Source organism: Pongo pygmaeus, chromosome 16 (genome assembly GCF_028885625.2).
Source record: "Pongo pygmaeus isolate AG05252 chromosome 16, NHGRI_mPonPyg2-v2.0_pri, whole genome shotgun sequence".
Classification (NCBI taxonomy): Eukaryota; Metazoa; Chordata; class Mammalia; order Primates; family Hominidae; genus Pongo; species Pongo pygmaeus.
The window spans coordinates 19,355,913-19,376,007 of NC_072389.2; the positions used below are offsets into that span (position 1 = coordinate 19,355,913).

Consider the following 20,095-nt stretch of genomic DNA (forward strand, 5'->3'; position numbering starts at 1 on the left):
ATCATATATAATCATGTATGATATATGTATTATCTATAGTATATGATATTATATGTATTATAATACATATAATATCATATACTATAGATAATACATATAATATCATATATTATATATAATACATATAATATCATATAATACATATAATATCATATATTATATATAATACATATAATATCATATATTATATATAATACATATAATATCATATATTATATATAATACATATAATATCATATATTATATATAATACATATAATATTATGTATTATATATTATATATTATATGTAATATATATTTATTATATATTATATATTATATATTATATATAATACATATATATTATATATAATATATAATATATATAATATATTATATATAATATATAATATATATAATATATTATATATAATATATAATATATATAAAATATATTATATATAATATATATTTATTATAAATTATATATTATATATAATATATAATCTATATTTATTATAAATTATATATTATATATTATATATAATCTATATTTATGATATATTATACATTATATATAATCTATATTTATTATATATTATATATTATATATTATATATTATATATTATATATTATATATTATATATTATATATATTTATTATATATTATATATAATATATCATATATTATATAATATATATTTATTATATATAACATATGATATATTATATAATATAGAATATATTATATATAATAAATAATATATTATATAATATAGAATATATTATATATAATAAATAATATATTATATATTATAGAATATATTATATAATATATATTATATAATATATAATATATTCTATAATATATAATATATAATTATATATATTATATAATATATTATTTATTATATATAATATATTCTATATTATATAATATATTATTTATTATATATAATATATTCTATATTATATAATATATATTATATAATATATTATATAATATAATATATATTATATATAATATATATTATATACTATATATTTATTATATATATTATATATTATATACTATATATTTATTATATATAATATATTATATATTATATACTATACATTTATTATATATAATATATTATATATTATATACTATACATTTATTATATATAATATATTATATATTATATACTATATATTTATTATATATAATATATTATGTATTATATACTATATATTTATTATATATAATATATTATATATTATATACTATATATTTATTATATATAATATATTATATATTATATACTATATATTTATTATATATAATATATATAATATATAATATGTAATATATATTTATTTATTATAGTTTATTATATTTTATATATTTATAAATATATTTATATATTTTATATATAAATATATTTATATATTTCTATATATTTATAAATATATTTATATACTTATATATATTTATAAATATATTTATAAATTTATATACATTTATTTATATATATTTATAAATATATTTTTTATATTATATATTTATTTATTATAATTTATTATAATAAATAATTATATATTATATATTATATAAAATATATTATATACATAAACATATACACATATGTATATATGTATTATATACAGATGTATATATGTATTATATAAACATATATGTATATACACATACATATATGTATAATATATATAAAAATATATATTTATATATAATATATATTATATACATATGTGTATATAATATATATTATATACATATGTGTATATAACATATATACACATGTATATATATACATATATACATTATATATGCAAATACATATGTATATGTATAATATACATATATCTGTGTTATATATACATATATACATATGTAGTATATATTACATAATATATGTAGCATATAATAATATATAATATAGAATATAGAATATAGAATATAGAATATACATAATATAGTATATAATATATAATATATATAATATAGTATATTATATATATAACATATGTATATATGTATATATAACACAGATATATATGTATATTATACATATACATATGTGTATATATACACATATGTATATATGTTATATATATGCATATGTATATATGTTATATATATACGCATATGTATATATGTTATATATATGCATATGTATATATGTTATATATATACGCATATGTATGTATGTTATATATACACGCATATGTATGTATGTTATATATACACGCATATGTATGTATGTTATATATACGTATATGTATGTATGTTATATATACGCATATGTAGTATGTTATATATATACGCATATGTGTGTATGTTATATATACGCATATGTGTGTATGTTATATATATATGCATTTGTATGTATGTATATATACAGACATATAGGATGGATATATCCATCCTATATGTATGGATGGATATATCCATCCTATATGTATGGATGGATATATCCATCCTATATGTATGGATGGATATACACATAATATATGTATGGATGGATATATACATAATATATGTATATATATTAGGCAGAGTTTTGCTCTTGTTGCCCCGGCTGGAGGGGAATGGTGCAATCTCGGCTCACTGCCACCTCCACCTCCCGGGTTCAAGCGATTGTTCTGCCTCTGCCTCCCGAGTAGCTGGGACTACAGGCATGTGCCACCATCCTCGGCTAATTTTGTATTTTGGTAGAGATGGGGTTTCACCATGTTGGTCAGGCTGGTCTCGAACTCCTAACCTCAGGTTATCCACCTGCCTCAGCCTCCCAAAGTGCTGGGATAACAGGTGTGAGCCACTGTGCCTGGCCTATTTTGTATTTTTTAATGTACCACACTCTAAGAACACATATTTTAAATCAATTTGTACATTCAGTGCCTAGAACAAAACCAGCATTTTGTAGATTCCAAGGAATTATTTGTGGTATAAATGGTGAGTAACTTAAATAAGTTATTATTTATAACATCTATATACAAACAATATATTACCTCAGAATACAGTGATAACATTTTTTATGTATAAAATGATTTCAATCTCAGTTAAAAAATATTTTTTGCATGAGTTATTGTCATATACAGATGGTCACATTGTTTTGTTTATATGAAAATGTTTGTAACTACTATGGACATTTTTGTTACTTAAGCCTTTTGGTCTTGCTGCCGTAGCAAATACTGTGCCTCTTAAGAACATGAACCTGTTTTACTTCATTTTTTAGCAGATTTCTTAATGAAATATATACCATAATATTTTGTTTAACACATAAGCAGACACCCTGTCAGAAGCAAAGAGACATCTACTCCACAATTACCACCCATCCCTCTGCTAATGTGGCTGCTGAAGATTTTACCTAGAGCAGAGGACATTTGTGTTCAACCTAAGCACTTTATATCCTTTATTTTCAATTGGGTAGGAGATAAAATAATTCAGCAGCAATAAAAGTCACACTTCTTAAAGTTGCAGTCTCACCAATGCACCACAATGTAGCAGTCTGTCTTGTGAGGTATCACCTGGAGTTCTTCGTCTCACCACCAAGATGATTAAGGAACAGGGACACACGGGTGAGGTTGGAGTGAAAGTTTAATAAGCAAAAGGAGGAGGCTCTCTGCAGCAGACAAGGGGGTCCGAGTGGATTGCCATTTTTACAGTTGAATCAAAAAGCTTTTATAAGAAACTCCTCTCAGCTATGTATAAAACTGTCTGCACAATTCCCTTTATATGTCCAGCTGTGCGTATGTCTCTAGTCAAGCACAAAGTGGGCTTCTTTTGTTTCTATAACTGGGTTTGTTTTAGGTAAGCCCCCCTCCTCCCTGCGCAAGTTCCCACAGAGGCCACCATGTACATGCCTGAAAAAGGGAGGAAAATTTTTCCTGGGAGTTTCCAATTACACAAAGGACAGAAGGCATCTGTGCTGGACCCTGCATGCTTATCTGTTCAGGGCTTATCTGTAGGTGCAGTTGTTGTGATTTTTCAGGCAGACAGCTTCCCTGAGGACCAGTCTCTTACTTGTTTACTCAACTAATTTTCCTTTCCTTCTCCCTCAACATTATGCAGCAAAACAGAGTACACTTCTCTTTCCCAGGAAATCAGTGTTGGTACTCCACTCTGAATACTTGTATTATTGGATTTCTTAGAAGAAAAATATTTGGGATCATAATTTAGATGCCATCAAACAACGAACAAAAATATGCTACTTTGTTTCCCTTCTCTTCTCTTGTTACCAGACAATAGCCAGTTTTGTTTTCTCTCCAACTCCTATTTTCTGTGCTTCTACCTGATTTTTAAAAAAACTTCTATACATTTCCAATCTTAGTATAGCAGACGTTAAATATGTGGTCAAACTACATACATAAGAAGAGTTGAATTATATAATTATATTCAAGCATTTTAAAATAACTCCCCTTCAGTTTGTTTTGCAGTTATTTTACATAATCAAATGTCTTCCTGATATACATCCCAACCCAGTGGTTGTCAAGCTCTGCTTTGTTTTCTAATTGCATCAGAATTATCCACAATTCTTTTTTTTTTTTTTTTTTTTTTTTTGAGATGGAGTCTTACTGTTGCCCGGGCTGGAGTGCAGTGGCATGATCTCAGCTCACTGTCATCTCTGCCTCCCTGATTCAAGTGATTCTCCTGCCTCAGCCTCCCAAGTAGCTGGGACTACAGGTGTGCACCACCATGCCTGGCTAATTTTTGTATTTTTAGTAGAGATGAGGTTTCACCATACTGGCCAGGCTGGTTTTGAATTCCTGACCTCTAATGATCCACTGCCTGGGCCTCTCAAAGTAAGAATTATCCAAAATTCTTATGATAAATATGGGTAAATCAGCGCAACTCAAGATTTAAGAAATAAAAATTTCCAAGAGAGGAACCTCAGGATTATGCATTGAAAATGTCTCCCTCAGGTGGTTCTGATGTGATATGTGGTCTGAGTTTAAAATGCAAGGAAAATTACCTTCCCTGCCCTCCAGTTGGCCCTCATGTCCATCTATGTCCCTCTTCCCCTTTCTCATTGTGCTCTCTCCTTCTGTGCCTTTGTTTTATTCTCCTTCTGTGCCTTTGTTCTATTCACTTCTCATCCAGATGCCAAGCCCTCTTCCATCAATTGTCCTAAAACTCCAAATGGTCAGTTGCCTCTAAACTTCCCTCTGTCCCATGAACAAGTTATGCAGGCAAATGTAGAATTTAAGCTTGGACCAAGCTGAATCAAGAGCTGCAATTAAAGATTTCCCTAAGCCCAGAGGGGACCAGTGAATATGTATAGAAGATTTTGGATTTCCTCTGAATGCATAAGGCTCTGAGTAACCTGATGCTATAGACCAAATGTTATTGTCCCCCTCAAATTCAAGTGTGGAAATCTAATTCCCTATGTGATTATATTTGGAGGTAGGGCCTTGGGCAATGATTAGATCATGAAGGCAGGGACCACATGAGTGAGATTAGGAGCCCCTATTGAAGGAACCATGGAGAGCTCCCTCATCCCTTTTGTCATGTGAGGACATGGTAGAAACATGGCTGTCTATGAACCACAAAGCAAGCCCACACCAGACATGGAATCTGCTAACCACTTGACCTTGAATTTTGCCATCTCCAGAACTGAGAGAAACAAATTTGTTCATAAGCTTCCTCATCTATGGCATTCTGTTTTGACCCCAGATTAGCTAAAAACACCAAAATATCAACTTCTACACCAAATTTTGGAAATGGATGCTAACACTTTGATGGCAAAAGGTGACTAATCTGCCTGACAAATGAACCTACATGATCCCTCTTTCCACAAAGCTGGAGGGAGAGTCAACACAAGCAAAAATAGGTCAAAGTCTTCTAAAAGCCATACCTGAAGGGTTTTCAATATCACTTGATCAGATGGTAATTTAATCACACAAAGAACCACAACAAAACACACAACTATCAGAGGTTTTCAATGCCACCTCAAAAACACCATCTACAATATTAGGGAGTGAAAGAAGTCATGGAAGTTTCAAAAAATCAAACTTTATTTCAGCGTTATGGTAGAAATTTGAAATTCTTAGTTAAGCTATGAATAAATCCTTGGGCAGGTGCAGGCATGGAGATTCTAGGGTGCAGCTGCTGAGTTTAAAAGCTTCCTTTGGAGATGCCCCCTGGCCCCCTCAACCCCTGTCTGCCTGTCAAGAAAGGGCCATCCTGGGCAGCACATTAGAGGCAAATGACCCAGCTGCCCAGCTGAGGGCAAACCTCCATGCCTGGAGGAGGAGGTCGCCTCTGGGAGCAGGAGGACCTGCTGGAACCCCTGCTCACAGGCTCCTTTTCTTGCTCTCCAGCACCTCCTGCAGGCAGGCAAACACCCCCAGCAGCAGTAGCAGCAGGCCCTTCAGCAGCAGGGCTGCTGCTCTGCTCAGTGAGAGAAGTCCCTCTCCAGTGAGGCAGAGGAGCCCAGGTTGCACACCCTGGTCTCTGCTTCCATATCTTCCACTGTGCCCAGGACTGGAAGCAGTGTGGGAGCTGCTGGCTGGAGCTGTGCTGGTCACCCCCTCTCTGCCACCTCTAGCTCCAGCCACACTTTCAGCTCCAGGGCTGAGGCCGGTGGCTCTACAGGAGGTGCCATGAAGTCAGGCAGCTTCTCCCTGGGCTTGTCCTGGGCAGTCCCAGGGCAGCGGCAGGAGGGCCCTGGAGATTCCTCTAGCTCCAGCGCTGTCCTGGAGGGGGCTCTGCCCCTGGTGCTGGCACTGGCTCAACAGCTGGAACTGGAAATAGCTGTATTTCTGCACCTGAGGCAGGAGCTGAAAAAGGAGAGAGGTCACCAATATCACTCACTTTCCACTGGAATTTCCAAACATGAAAACAACTTCACTGAATTTAAAGGAGTTTCAGCCTGAAAACATTGTCCCTGGAAAGACTTCCAGACTGCAGGTGACCTCACCATGTGCCTGTGTCTCAATGAGCTCCAGAGGCTCCAGCTGGACAAGGACAATGTGCAGATGTGGCCCTGGTGGGATCACTGGTGAGGCCTGGCCTGGTAGCTCCATCTGGGGCCTGAGGTCTACCTGGTAATTCCTGTCCTGTGGTACCTGGGGGGCTTCTGTCAAATGGCCAGAGGCATCTGGGGTGAGGGATGAGCCTACAAGGGCATCATCGGAAAAGAAAGGCTCTCACTCCTGCCATTCCTGAAGCAGGAGCCTTGAGATGTGGGGATGCAGCACAAGAACACCTTGCTCTCTTGAGCATCTCCCACCAAGTGAGCTGGCTATGGGGCTAACTCTAGGATGTGGTTGCCTGGTTATCAGAATTCATTTTTTTTTTTTTTTTTGAGACATAGTCTCATTCTGTTGGCCAGACTGGAGTGCAGTGGCATGATCTCAGCTCACTGCAACATCCACCTACTGGGTTCAGTCAATTCTCCTGCCTCAGTCTCCTGAGTAGCTGGGATTACAGGCACGGGACATGCACCACCACACCTGGCTAGTTTTTTTGTGATTGTTTTTGTTGTTGTTGTTGTTGTCATTGTTGTTGTTGTTTTTAAGACAGAGTCTCGCTCTCTTGCCCAGGCTGGATGGAGTGCAATGGCGCGATCTTGGCTCACTGCAAGCTCCGTGTCCCGGGTTCATGCCCTTCTCCTGCTTCAGCCTCCTGAGTAGCTGGGACTACAGGCACCCACCACTACGCCCGGCTAATTTTTGTATTTTTAGTAGAGACGGGGTTTCACTGTGTTAGCCAGGATGGTCTCGATCTCCTGCCTTGTTTGTTTTTTGTATTTTTAGTAGGCATGTGGTTTTACCATATTGGTCAGGCTGGTCTCGATCTCCTGATTTCATGATCCTCCCGCCTCAGCCTCCCAAAGTGCTGGGATTACAGGTGTGAGCCACCGTGCCTGGCCTGGTTACCAGAATTCTAACTTCTCTTAGGGTCTGTTGCCAAGGAAGTGAGGTCACTTCTTTAAGGTTCCATCCCCTCAGCCTCCTCCTTCCAGAAGACCTACTCAGGACCCCAGTGGGCTGCTGACTGCTCACCTTCCCCACAGGTCAACTCCTTACCTGTACACAGTTATGTCCACCCAGGGCCTGCTTGGACACCTGCACATGATGCTCTTCAGGGGCCTAGGAATCCACTTGGGGCCTGGGATCCTACAGGGGCCTAATGTTACCCTGCAGATTGGGTAGCTACCTGGGGACCAGGTATCAACCTGGGGACTGTGGTTGACTTGCGGGCTAATGTCCACCTGGGGACTGGTTATTCACCTGAGGCCTGATGCATACCTGGGGCCGAATGTCCCCCTCAGGGTGAATTCCACCTCAGGCCTGTATGTCCACCTGGGACCTGATGTCTGCCTTAGATCTATGTCCCACTGGGGCCTTGTGTTCACCGGGGACTCGTATCCAGCTGTGGCCTGATGGCCTACTGCATCCTGTTGCTCACCTATGGCCTGGTGTCTACCTGGGGCTTGGTGATCCCCTGGGAGCTGGATATCAACCTGGGGCCTGGGTGTTCACTTAAGGCCTGATGAGTGCCTGGGGCCTGATTGTCCACCTGGGAACTGGGTGTCCACCTTGGGTCTGATGTCTACCTGAAGTTAGGTATCTACGTAACGCTTGGTGTCTACCTGTGGCCTGATGTCCACATGAGTCTGGGGTTCAGTTGGGGCCTGCTGTACATCTGGGACCTTGGTGTCTACTGAGGCCTGATGCCTACCTGGTGACTGCCATCCTCTTGAGGCCTGATATCCACCGGGGAATGGTTTATCCATGGAAATGGTTGCATCCGCCTGGGGCTGGATGTTGCCCAGGGGCTAGATGTCCACCTGTGGCCCTGAGTCCACCTAGGGCCTGATGTCCACCTGGGGCATGGTGTTCACCTGAGACCCGAGTGTTTAAATAGGGCCTGATGTCCAGCTGGTGCCTAGGTGTCCACTGGGGGCCTTGTGTTAACCTGGGGACTGGTATCCAGCTGGGTCCTAATGACCACCTGGGTTGAATTATTCACCTAGAGCTTGGTATTCACTTAGGGCTTGAGTGTCAGCCTTGGACCTGGTGTCCACCTGGGCCTTGGGTATCAAACTAGGGGTTTGGTGTCCAGTTGAGACATCATTTGCACCTGGGGTCTGAGTGTTCTCATGAGGCCAGATGACCACTGGGGGCCTGAATGTCAACCTGGTGTCTGAAATTCACTGGAGGCCTAGGTATCCACCTGGGGTCTGATGTCCATCTGGGACTAGGTGTCAACATGTGGCCTGATGTAAACCTGTAGTTCAGTGTCCACCTTGGGCCTGATGTCCACTGGGGGACTGATGTTTACCTTCAATCTGATGTTTACCTGGAAACGGTGTATTCACCCATGGCCTGATGGTTACCTGGGGTTGAATGTCCAACTGCGGCCAGATGTGCACCCGGAACCTGGGCATCCACCCAGGGCCTGATGCTCAGCTGGGGCCTGGAGTTCACCGGAGGCATGATGTCTACCTGAAGCTTAATGTTCATCTGAGTGCTGGATGTTCACCTGGGGCCTGATATCCACCTGGAGCCCAAGGACCCTTCTCAGGCCTGATGTCCACAAGTTGGCCTGGTATTCATCTGGGGCCTTCGTGTTAACCTGTGGCCTAATGTACTCCTGGGTTCTAGTGTCCTCTTGGGACCTGATGTCTACCAGGATCCTGGTATCCACCTGCGGCCTGGTATCCACCTAGGGCTTGATATTCACCTGGGTCCTAGGAATCCACTTCATAACTGGTGCCCATCGGGGTCCTGATGTTAACCTTGGGACTGGGTAACCACCTGAGGCCTGATGTCCACTTAGGGCATAAGTGTTTATCTGGGGTCTAGTGTTCACATGGGGCCTGATGTCAACCTTGAGACTAGGTATTCACCAGGGGACTACTGTCCAGCTGGGGCCAGATATTCACTTGGGGCCTGGTGTCAACTTGAAGCATGGTTGTCAACCTAGGACCTGATGTCCAGTCCAGTGTCCACCTTGGGCCTGTTTTCTACCCAGGGCCTGTCTGTCCACATAGACTCTGGTATCAATCTGGGGCCTGGGTATTTACCAGGGTCCTGGATATTCATTGGTACATTATGTCTACTGGAGTCTTTGTGTCAATCTGAGCTCTGATGTCCATCTAGCGATTTGGTATCTACCTAAGGCCTGGTGTTTACATGGGGCCTGTAACAGGAGGTTCCAGATGAACTCAGATGTCTACCTGAGGCCTGATGTCCACCTGAGTTCTGAGTGTTTACATAGGGCATGCTGTCAACTTGGAACCTAAGTATTTACCTAGGGCCTGGGTGTCCACCTGGGGCCTGACTTCCAACTAGATCTTGTGTCAACATGGGGCCTGATGTCCACTTTGGGCCTAGGTAACTTCCTGATGACTAATGTCCACATGGCTCCTAAGGACCATCTGACACCTGGTATTAATTTAGAGACTGCTATCCACCTGGAGTCCAGGTATCCACTTGGGACCTGATGTTCACCTGGAGTGTAGGAATTCATGTGGAGCCTGGTGTCCACCTTGAGTGTGTGTATCCAATTGAGTGGTGGTGTCCACCTGCATTCCAGTGTATACCTGGGGCCTGATGTACACATGGGGCCTGGGCATCCATCTAGGACCTGATATTCAGATAAGGGCTGGAGTTCTCCTGGCCTGGTGTCCACATGGAGCCTAGGTGTACACTTGGAGCCTGATGTCCCAGGTGGATACCTGGGCCCCAGTGGTCATCAGATCCTAGGAAACTCTCAGGCCCCAGGTGCACATAAAGCTCCAAGTGGCCACCTAGGCCACAGGTTGATACACAGGGTCCAGGTGGACACTGGGTGCAAGATGAACACCAGGCCCCTGGTGAACACCAAGCCCCAGATATCTACCTAGTCCTCAAGTGGACACCAGGCACTAGATTGACACATAGGTACCAGGTGGATATCAGGCTGCAGGTGAACACCAGGCCCCAGGTGGTTGGGTTACTTGTAGCATAGGTGGCTGTCAGGTCCCAGGTCTGTATCCACTCCCCACCTGAAAATCAGGATCCAGGTGGATACCCATGTCCTAGGTGAACACCAGGTTCCAAATGAACATCAGGCTCCAAGTGAACACACAGGCACCAGTTCAATACCAGCCTCAGGTAGACATCAGGACCCAGGTGGACCCCAGGCCCAATGTGCATGCCTAGTCTCTTGGAATACATCATTTTCAAGGTGGACACCCAGATTCTTCGTAGACATCTGGTGCCAGGTGGATATCTGGCTGCAGGTGGACATCAGGCCCCAGGTGGAGACCCAGTACACAGGTGTAAATCAGGCTCCAGTATTTCATCAGGCCTGAGTTAAACACTTGACTAAAGATGTGCATCAAGACCCGGGTTGACACCCAGGCTTCAGGTGCACATTAGGCCCAAAGTGTACACCTGTGCCCAGGTGGGCATCAGGCCCAAGGTGTACACCAGACCCCAAGTGGACATCAGGTTCCAGGTTGACACCAGTCTCTAGGTAGATCCTTAGGTCCCAATTGGTCATCAGGCCCAGGGTGGATACCTTGACCCCAGGGGGTCACCAGGTCCCAAGCAGGCCTCAGATGGACACTAAGCCCTAGGTTAACACAAGGTCTGAGATGGTTTCAGCCCCCATGTGGACTTTAGTCATAAGAAGCTTACCTAGGCCCTAAGTGGACATCAGGCCCCAGGTTGACACAATGAACCATGTAGAAGTCAGGCTCTAAGTAGACACCCAGGCCCTAGGTAAATACTTTGGTCCCAAGCCAACATCAGGCCCTATGTGGACACCCAGACTCCAGGCAGATATCAGGCCCCAGGTGAACACTGAACTCAGGGTTGTCATCAGGCCCTAGGTTGACACATAGGCCTCAGGTAGACAATAGGCCTAGGTGAACTTCAGGCTCCAGATGAACGTCGGGCTCCAGGAAGAAGTCTGTGCCCCAGTTAAACACCCAGTCTTAGGTAGACGTCAGTCCTCAAATGGATGCCCAGGCCCCAGGTGTATATAAGGCCTCAGGCAAACAGCAGGCCCCAGGTAGACATTAGACACAAGATGGACATTCAGGCCACAAGTGAACATCTGTCCCCAGGTGGACATCCATCCCAAGATGGACATCAGGCCAGAGATGTACACCCAGGCCCCAGGAGAACCCCGGGCCCCAGGAGGACACTCAAGCACCAGAAGGTCACCCAGTCCCTAGGTAACTACAAGGCCCCAAGTGGACATGATGTTCCAGATGGCTATGAGGCCCCAAGTGGATACTAGGCCCAGGTGGACCCCAGGTTTCAGGGGCACTCCAGGCCCCAGGGGAACACCGGACCCTACGTAAGCATGCAGTCCCAGGTGGACATCAGGTGCCAGGAGGACACCAGGACCCAGTTGGTCATCAATCCACAGCTGAACACCAGTTCCCCATGAACACCAGTCCTCAGGTGTGCACCCAGTCCTCTCATGTGCATCAGGTGCCAAGCTGACACAGGCACCAGCTGAACTCTGGGCCTCAGGTGAACATCAGATCCCAGGTTGTCACCCAGGCCCCGGGTGAACACCAGGTTTTAGGTGGACATGAGGTCCTAGGTTGATGTCTATGCTCCTGGTGAACCTCAGGCCCTAGTGGACACCCAGGCTCTTTATAGACATCTGGCTCCATGTGCACTCCCAGGGCCCAGTTAGACATGATGCCCCAGAGGAACACCAGTCCTTAGTCACCTAAGACTGGATTCCCCTAGGGCTGGAGACTGAGTATTCACCTTGGGCCTAGGAATCTACCTGGGGCCAGATGTCGATCTGAGACCTGATGTCTACTCAGGTTCAGCTGTCCACCTAGGGCGGGGTGTTTTTCTGTGACCCAGAGTCTACCTGAAATCTTGGTGTCAACCTGGGGCCTACTTGGCCCCAGACTCCACTTGGAGTCTGATGTGCACCTGAAGCCTGAGTTTTCACCTAGGATCTGATGAGCACCTGGGGCCCAGGTTTCCATCTGAAACATCAGGCTCTAATTATACATCTGGGCCCCAGGTATACACTAGACACCAAAAGAACTCCAGCCCCTATCTTAACATGAGGTCCTAGGTGGATGCCCAGGCCTCATGTCTACACTAGGCCTCAGGTAGACACGACTCCAGGTGGGCATCAGGCCTGATATTGGCTCTATATCTCCACCCAAATCTCATGTTGAATTGTAATCCACATGGGTTGAAGAAGGGGCCTGGTGAGAGGTGATTGAATCATGGGGGCAGATTCATTTGCTGTTCTCGCGATAGAGTTCTTATGAGATCTGGTTATTTGAAAGTGTGTAGCACATCCCCCTCCTCTCTCCCTCCTCCTCCCCCATGGTAAAAAGGGCTTGCTTCCTCTTGGCTTTACATCATGATTGTAAGTGTCCCAAGCCCGCCCAGTCATGCTCCTTATTAAGCCTGAAGAACTGTGGGTCAGTTAAACCTCTTTTCCTCATAAGTTGCCCAATATCAGGTAGTTTTTTATAATAGTGTGAAAATGGACTAATACAAGGCCTTAGGATAACAACCATGCTTCAGGCCATAGGTAGACATCTGGCTGCAGCTGGACACTATTCCCCAGGTGGATACCTAGGCTCAAGGTTGACATTAGTCCCCAGGTAAACAACAAGCCCCAGGTGAATACCTATGCCCTAAGTAGACATCAGGCCTCAGGCTGACACTCAGTCTAAGCTCAACATTAGGCTCCAGGTGGACACCCAGACTCCAGGTGGATACTAGACCCCTGGGGTACACCAGACTCCTGGTAGGCATAAGGCCCCAGGACACTAGAATCCAGGTGTACATAAAGCCACTGGTTGACACCAAGCTCTCAGATGAACACCAGGCCAACTAGTGGACATTAGGCACATGAGAACACTTGGGCACCAGGAAGGTATCAGGCCCCAGGTAAACATCAAACTTCAGGTGGACATCATTCTCCATGTAAACTCTAGCCCCAGCTAAACATCAGGCTCTAGGTGGAAGCCCAGACCCCAGGTGCACTTCTGGCCACAGTTGAAAATCTGTCCCCAGGTGAATATCAGACCATGGATGGATAGCAAGTCCCCAGGTGGACATCAGGTCAAAACTGAATATAAGTCTCTAGGAAGACATCTGGCTCCAGGTGGATACTGAACTAGAGGTTTACATCAGGCCCCAGGTTGACAGCAAGGCCCAGGTAGACAGCAGGCCCCAAGTGAAGACCAGGCCCAGGTGTATACTGAACTAGAGGTTTACATCAGGCCCCAGATTGACATTTAGTCCCCAGGTGGTCATGACACCTCAATTGGACACCAAGTCCTCAGGTTGATACCCAAGTCCCAGGTGGACACCAGGTCAAAGATGAACACAAGACCTAAGGTTGACACTCAAGCCCTAAGTGGACACCAGGCCCTAGGTGAATAATATGACCCAGGGGATCATTAGGACCCAGCTGCATATCAGTCCCTAGGTTTACATGAGGCCCCCAGTAGGTTCCTAAGCTCTAGTTGGACATGTGGTCTCCAGTAGACATCCAGGACTAAGGTGGACATCAAGCATCAGATGGACGTCTGGCCACGGATGAACATCAAGCCTCATATGGATACCTAGTCCCCAAGTAGACATCAGGCCCCAGTTTGACATCAGTTTCTGGATGGATCCCTAAGCCCCAGGTGGATATCCAGTCTCCAGCTGAACATCAGCCCCTCGTGGATGCCCAGGCCCCAGGTGGATATCAGGTCTCAGGTGAACACAAGTCCCCAGGCAGACATCAGGCACCAGGTGCACACTCAGACCCCAAGAGGACATCTGTCCCCAGGTTGACATCACTGTCAAGGTGTACATTAGGCAACAGATGTACACCCAGGTCCAAGGCAGACACGAGTCCCCAGTAAAACTCAAGGCCCCAGGAGGATACTCAAGCCCTAGGTGGATGCCCAGACCTCAGGTAATTACAAGGCCCCAGGTGGATATCAGATTCCAGATGAACATTAGGCCCCAAGTGGATACCTAGGCACCAGGTAGACACCAGACCTCAGGTGCATCCCCCAGTCTCAGGTGCACACTAGGCCCCCAGTGAATACTGGCTCCAGGTGAGCACCCAGTCCAAGGTAGACACCATGACCCAGGTGGTCATTAGGCCACAGCTGAACACCAATCTTGAGTGAACACCAGATCCCAGGTGGGTACCTAGTCTCCAGGTGGATATTGGGCCCCAAGTGGACACCCAGCCCCCAGATGAACATCAAGCTTCAGATGGACATCATGCCTCAGGTGAACTCCGGGTCTCAGCCCAGCTGAACATCAGGCCGCAGATGGATGCCTAGGTTCCAGGTGCACAACAGGTCACAGCTGGACATTCATCCCCAGGTGAACATCAGGCCATGGGTGGTAAACAGTCCACAGGTGGACATCAGGTCAAAGGTGAACATCAGTACTCTCAGGTGGACATCAGGCTCCAGGTTGACATCAAGCCCAAGGTGGACACTGAACTAGAGGTTTACATCAGGCCCCAGGTTGACACCCAGGCTCAGGTGGACATTAGGCCCCAGGTGGACACCTAGGCCCCTAGTAAACTTCAGATTCTAGGTTGACATTCAGGTCCCCAGTAGTCATTTGGCCCCATGTGGATACTCAGGCGCCAGGTTCACATGATATCTTAACTGGACACCAAGGGGCCAGTTTGATACCCAAGTCCTATGTGGATGCCAGGTCCAGGGTTACACTCAAGCCCCAAGTGGACACCAGGCCTTAGGTGAATAATACAACCCAGGCAGTCATTAGGCCCCAGAATGACGCCAGTCCCAAAGTTAACAGGAAGCCCCCAGTGGGTACCTAGGCCCCAGCTGGACATCAGGCCTAATGTGGACACCCAGGATCAAGATGGACATCAGGACTCAGGTAGACATCTGGTGACAGGTGGACATCAAGCCTGGTGTGTACCTTGTCGCCAGGTGGTCATCAGGCCCCAGTTCAACACCAGTCCCTGGGTAGATTCCTTGGCTCCAGGTGGACATCCGGTCTTCAGCTGAACATCAGACCCCAGGTGAACACCAGGTCTTAGGTGGACATTAGGCCCCTGGGGGACATAAAGTACCAGTGGACATCCATGCTGCAGGTGGACACCCAGGGCCCAGATGGGCATCAGGCCCCATTTGGACATTGAGGCCCCAGGTGGATATCAGGCCTCAGGTGAACCCTAGGTCCAACATAGACATCAGGCCTTAGGTTGACACTCAAGCACCAGATGGACTGCTGCATCTAAGATACAGGTATACGACAGCCCCAGGCTGACATCCAGACCCCAGGTGGACAATATGCCGCAGGTGGACCCTAGGTCCAACATAGACATCAGGCCTTAGGTTGACACTCAAGCACCAGATGGACTGCTGCATCTAAGATACAGGTATACGACAGCCCCAGGCTGACATCCAGACCCCAGGTGGACAATATGCCGCAGGTGGACACCATAGCCCAGGTGAACAGCAGGCAACAGTTTGACACCAAGTACCTAAGTGAAACAAAGCCTTAGGTGATTACCAGGCCATAGGTAGTCATTAGTCTCCAGCTGGACAATAGTCCCTAGGTGGATACCTAGGCCCCAAGTGGACACTAGACCCCAGATTAACACAAAAAAACAAGTAAAAAATCAAGCCCCAATGGACAACCAGGCCCTAGGTAAATACACAAATCTCAAGCTGACACCAGGCCCTGTTTGGATACCCAAGCCCTAGGTGGACTTCAGGCCCCAGGTGAACACTGAACTCTAGAAGGTCTTCAGGCCCCGTGTTGACTACCTGGCCCCAGGGGGACACCAGGCATAGATGAACTTCAGGCACCAGCTATACATCAGGTTCCAGGTAAATGTCCAGGCCCCACGTGGATATCAAACCTCAGATGAACACCAGGCCCCAGGTAGACATCACAAACTAGGTGGACACTCAGGCCCCTACTGAATATCTGTCCCCAGGTGGACATCCATCCCAAGGTGGACATCAGGCCACAGATGTACACTTAAGCCTAAGGCAGACCCCAGGCCCCAGGAAAACTCCAGGCTCCATGAGGGCACTCAGACCCCAGGTGGATGAATTGGTCCTAGGTAAATACAAGGCCCCAGGTAGACATCAGGCTCCAGTGAACATGGGAGCCCAGGTGGGTACCTAGTCCCCAGGTGTGCATCAGGCAGAAGGTTGACCCAGTCCCCAGCTGAACTCTGGGCCCCAGCTGAACATCATAACCCAGATGGTCACCCAGGGTCCAGGTGAACACATGGTCTTAGGTGGACATCAGGCCCCACATGAACATCCAAGCCCCAGGTAGATATCAGGCCTTAGGTGTACACCAACCTCAGATGTGCATCTGGCTCCAGATGGCCATAGGTGGATAACTAAGCCTCTCCTGGATATCAGGCCCCAGGTAGACACCAGGCTCCAGGCGAACATCTAGCCCCAGGGGGACATCCAGCCCCTGGTGGACATCAGGGCTCACATGCATAAACAGTTTACAGATGGACACCTGCCACAGGTACCTCACCTCTACTCCCTGAAACCTCACTTCCCCTCATGGGCCATCTGTCTGACTTGGGGTACCCCTAGCCACCCTAGGCGCACACTGGACTCGAACCAGGGACACCAGGGTCCCTGGGGCTCAGCGCAAGGGTTCATGGGAATACACTTTCGTCCGTGGGGGACCCAGTCCCCACTTCTCGGCGGCGCAGTTTTTTTTTTTCTCTGCCCCAGGTGCCTCACCTTCCCCTCATGGGCGTTCTGTCCCCCTTGGGGTACCCCTAGAGGCCCGAGGCGCACCCTGGGCTCGAACCAGGGATGCCAGGGTCTCCAGGGCGCAGCGCAAGGGCTGATGGGGAGACACTTTCTTCCGTGGGGGACCCAGGCCCCGCTTCTCCGAGGCGCGTTTTTTTTTTTTCCTCTGCCCCAGGTGGGTCACCTTCCCCTCATGGGCCTTCTGCCCCCTTTGGGGTACCCCTAGCGGCCCCAGGCACACGTTGAGCTCGAATAAGGGTCGCCAGGGTCCCCGGGGCACAGCGCAAGGGTTGATGGGAAGACACTTTCACCCGTGGGGGACGCAGGCCCCGCTTCTCCGCAGCGCGGTTTTTTTTTTTCTTTTCTCTGCCCCAGGTGACTCACCTTCCCCTCATGGGCCTTCTGCCCGCTTTGGGTTACCCATAGCAGGCCAGAGGCGCACCCTGGATTCAAGCCAGGGATGACAGGGTCCCCGGGGCCCAGCGCAGGGGCTGATGAGAAGGCACTTTCGTCCGTGGGGGACCCAGGCCCTGCTTCTTTGTGGCGCGTTTTTTTTTTTTCTTTTCTGTCATAGGTGCCTTACCTCTCCTCCCTCAAACCTCACCTTCCCCTCATAGGCTTTCTGCCCGCCATGGGGTACCCCAAGAGGCCCAAAGCGTACCCTGGTCTTGAACCAGGGATGCCAGGGTCCCCTGGGCCCAGCTCAGGGGCTGATGGGAAGACATTTTCGTCCGTGGGGGACCCAGGCCCCCCTTCTCCGCGGCACAGTTTTTTTCTCTGCCTCAGGTGCCTCACCTTCCCCTCATGGGCCTTCTGCCCGCTTTTGGGTACCCTAGCGGGCCCAAGGCGCACCCTGGGCTCGAACCAGGGTCGCCAGGGTCCACGGGGCCCAGCGCAGGGGCTAATGGGAAGGCACTTTCATCCGTGGGGGACCCAGGCCCCGCTACTCCGTGGTCTGTTTTTTTGTTTTTTTTTTCTCTGCCCCAGGTGCTTCCCTTTCCTCCCCCAAACCTCACCTTCCACTCATGGGCTTTCTGCCTGCGTTGGGGTACCCCTGCCGACCCGAGCGCACCCTGGGCTCGAACCAGGGACGCCAGGGTCCACAGGGCCCAGCTCAGGGGCTGATGGGAAGACGCTTTCCTCTGTGGGGGTCCCAAGCTCTGCTCCTCCGCAGGGTTTTTGTTTTTTTTTTTTTCTCTTCCCCAGGTGATTCACCTTCCCTTTATGGGCTTTCTGCCCGCCTTTGGCTACCCCTAGCGGGCCCGAGGCTCACCCTGGTTTCGAGCCAGGGATGCTAGGGTCCCCCGGGCCCAGCCCAGCGCTGATGGGAAGAGACTTTTGTCCGTGGGGGACCCAGGGCCCGCTTCTCCGAGGTGAACTTTTTCTTTTTTCTGCCGCAGGTGTCTCACCTCTCCTCCCTCAAACCTTACCTTCGCCTCATGGGCCCTCTGCCCGCCTAGAGGTACCGCTTGCGGCCCGAGGCGCACCCTGTGGCCGAACCAGGGACGCCAGGGTCCCTGGGTCCCAGCACAGGCGCTGATGGGAAGACACTTTCGTCCGTGGAGGACCCAGGCCCCGCTTCTCAGCGGCGCGGTTTTTTTTTTTCTCTGCCTGGGTGCCTCACCTTCCTCTAATGGGCCTTTTGCCCGCTTTGGGGTACCCCTGGCGGGCCCGATTCGCACCCTGGGCTCGAACCAGGGTCGCCAGTGTCCACGAGATCTAGCGCAAGGCCTGATGGGAAGGCACTTTCGTCAGTGGGGGACCCAGGCCCCGCTTCACTGAGGCGCGGTTTGTTTTTTTTTTCTGCCACAGGTGCCTCACCTTTCCCTTATGGGCTTTCTGTCCGCCTTGGGGTACCCCCAGCAGCCCGAGGCACACCCTGGGCTCGAACCAGGGATGCCAGGGTCCCTGAGGCCCAGCGCAGGGTCTGATAGGAAGGAACTTTCTTCCGTGGGGAACCCAGGCCTCCCTTATCTGTGGCGAGTTTTTTTTTTTCTTCTCCGCCCCAGGTGCCTCACCTTCCCCTCATGGGCTTTTGCCCACTTTGGGGTACCGCTAGCGGCTCGAGGCGCACACTGGGTTCAAACCAGGGTCGCCAGGATCCCCGGGGCCCAGCGCAAGGCCTGATGGAAAGGCACTTGAGTCATTGGGGATCCAGGCCCGGCTTCTCCACGGCAGGGTTTGTTGTTTTTTTTTTTTTTTCTCTGACCCAAGTGCCTCACCTTCCCCTAATGAGCATTCTGCCCATTTTGGGATACCCCTATTGGTCAAGAGGCGCACCCTGGGCTCTAACCAGGGTCGCCAGGGTCCACGGGGCCCAGCGCAGGGGCTGATGGGAAGGCACTTTCGTCCGTTGGGGACCCAAGCCCCGCTTTTCCGCGGCGTGGCTTTTTTTTT

The 20,095-nt window shown here is 46.7% G+C and overlaps 1 pseudogene; it reads right to left on the bottom strand.

Moving 5' to 3' along the window:
* Window positions 1-6,180: 6,180 nt before the first annotated feature.
* On the bottom strand, window positions 6,181-9,428 carry LOC134738308 (uncharacterized protein C2orf27A-like; annotated as a pseudogene).
* Window positions 9,429-20,095: the final 10,667 nt, after the last annotated feature.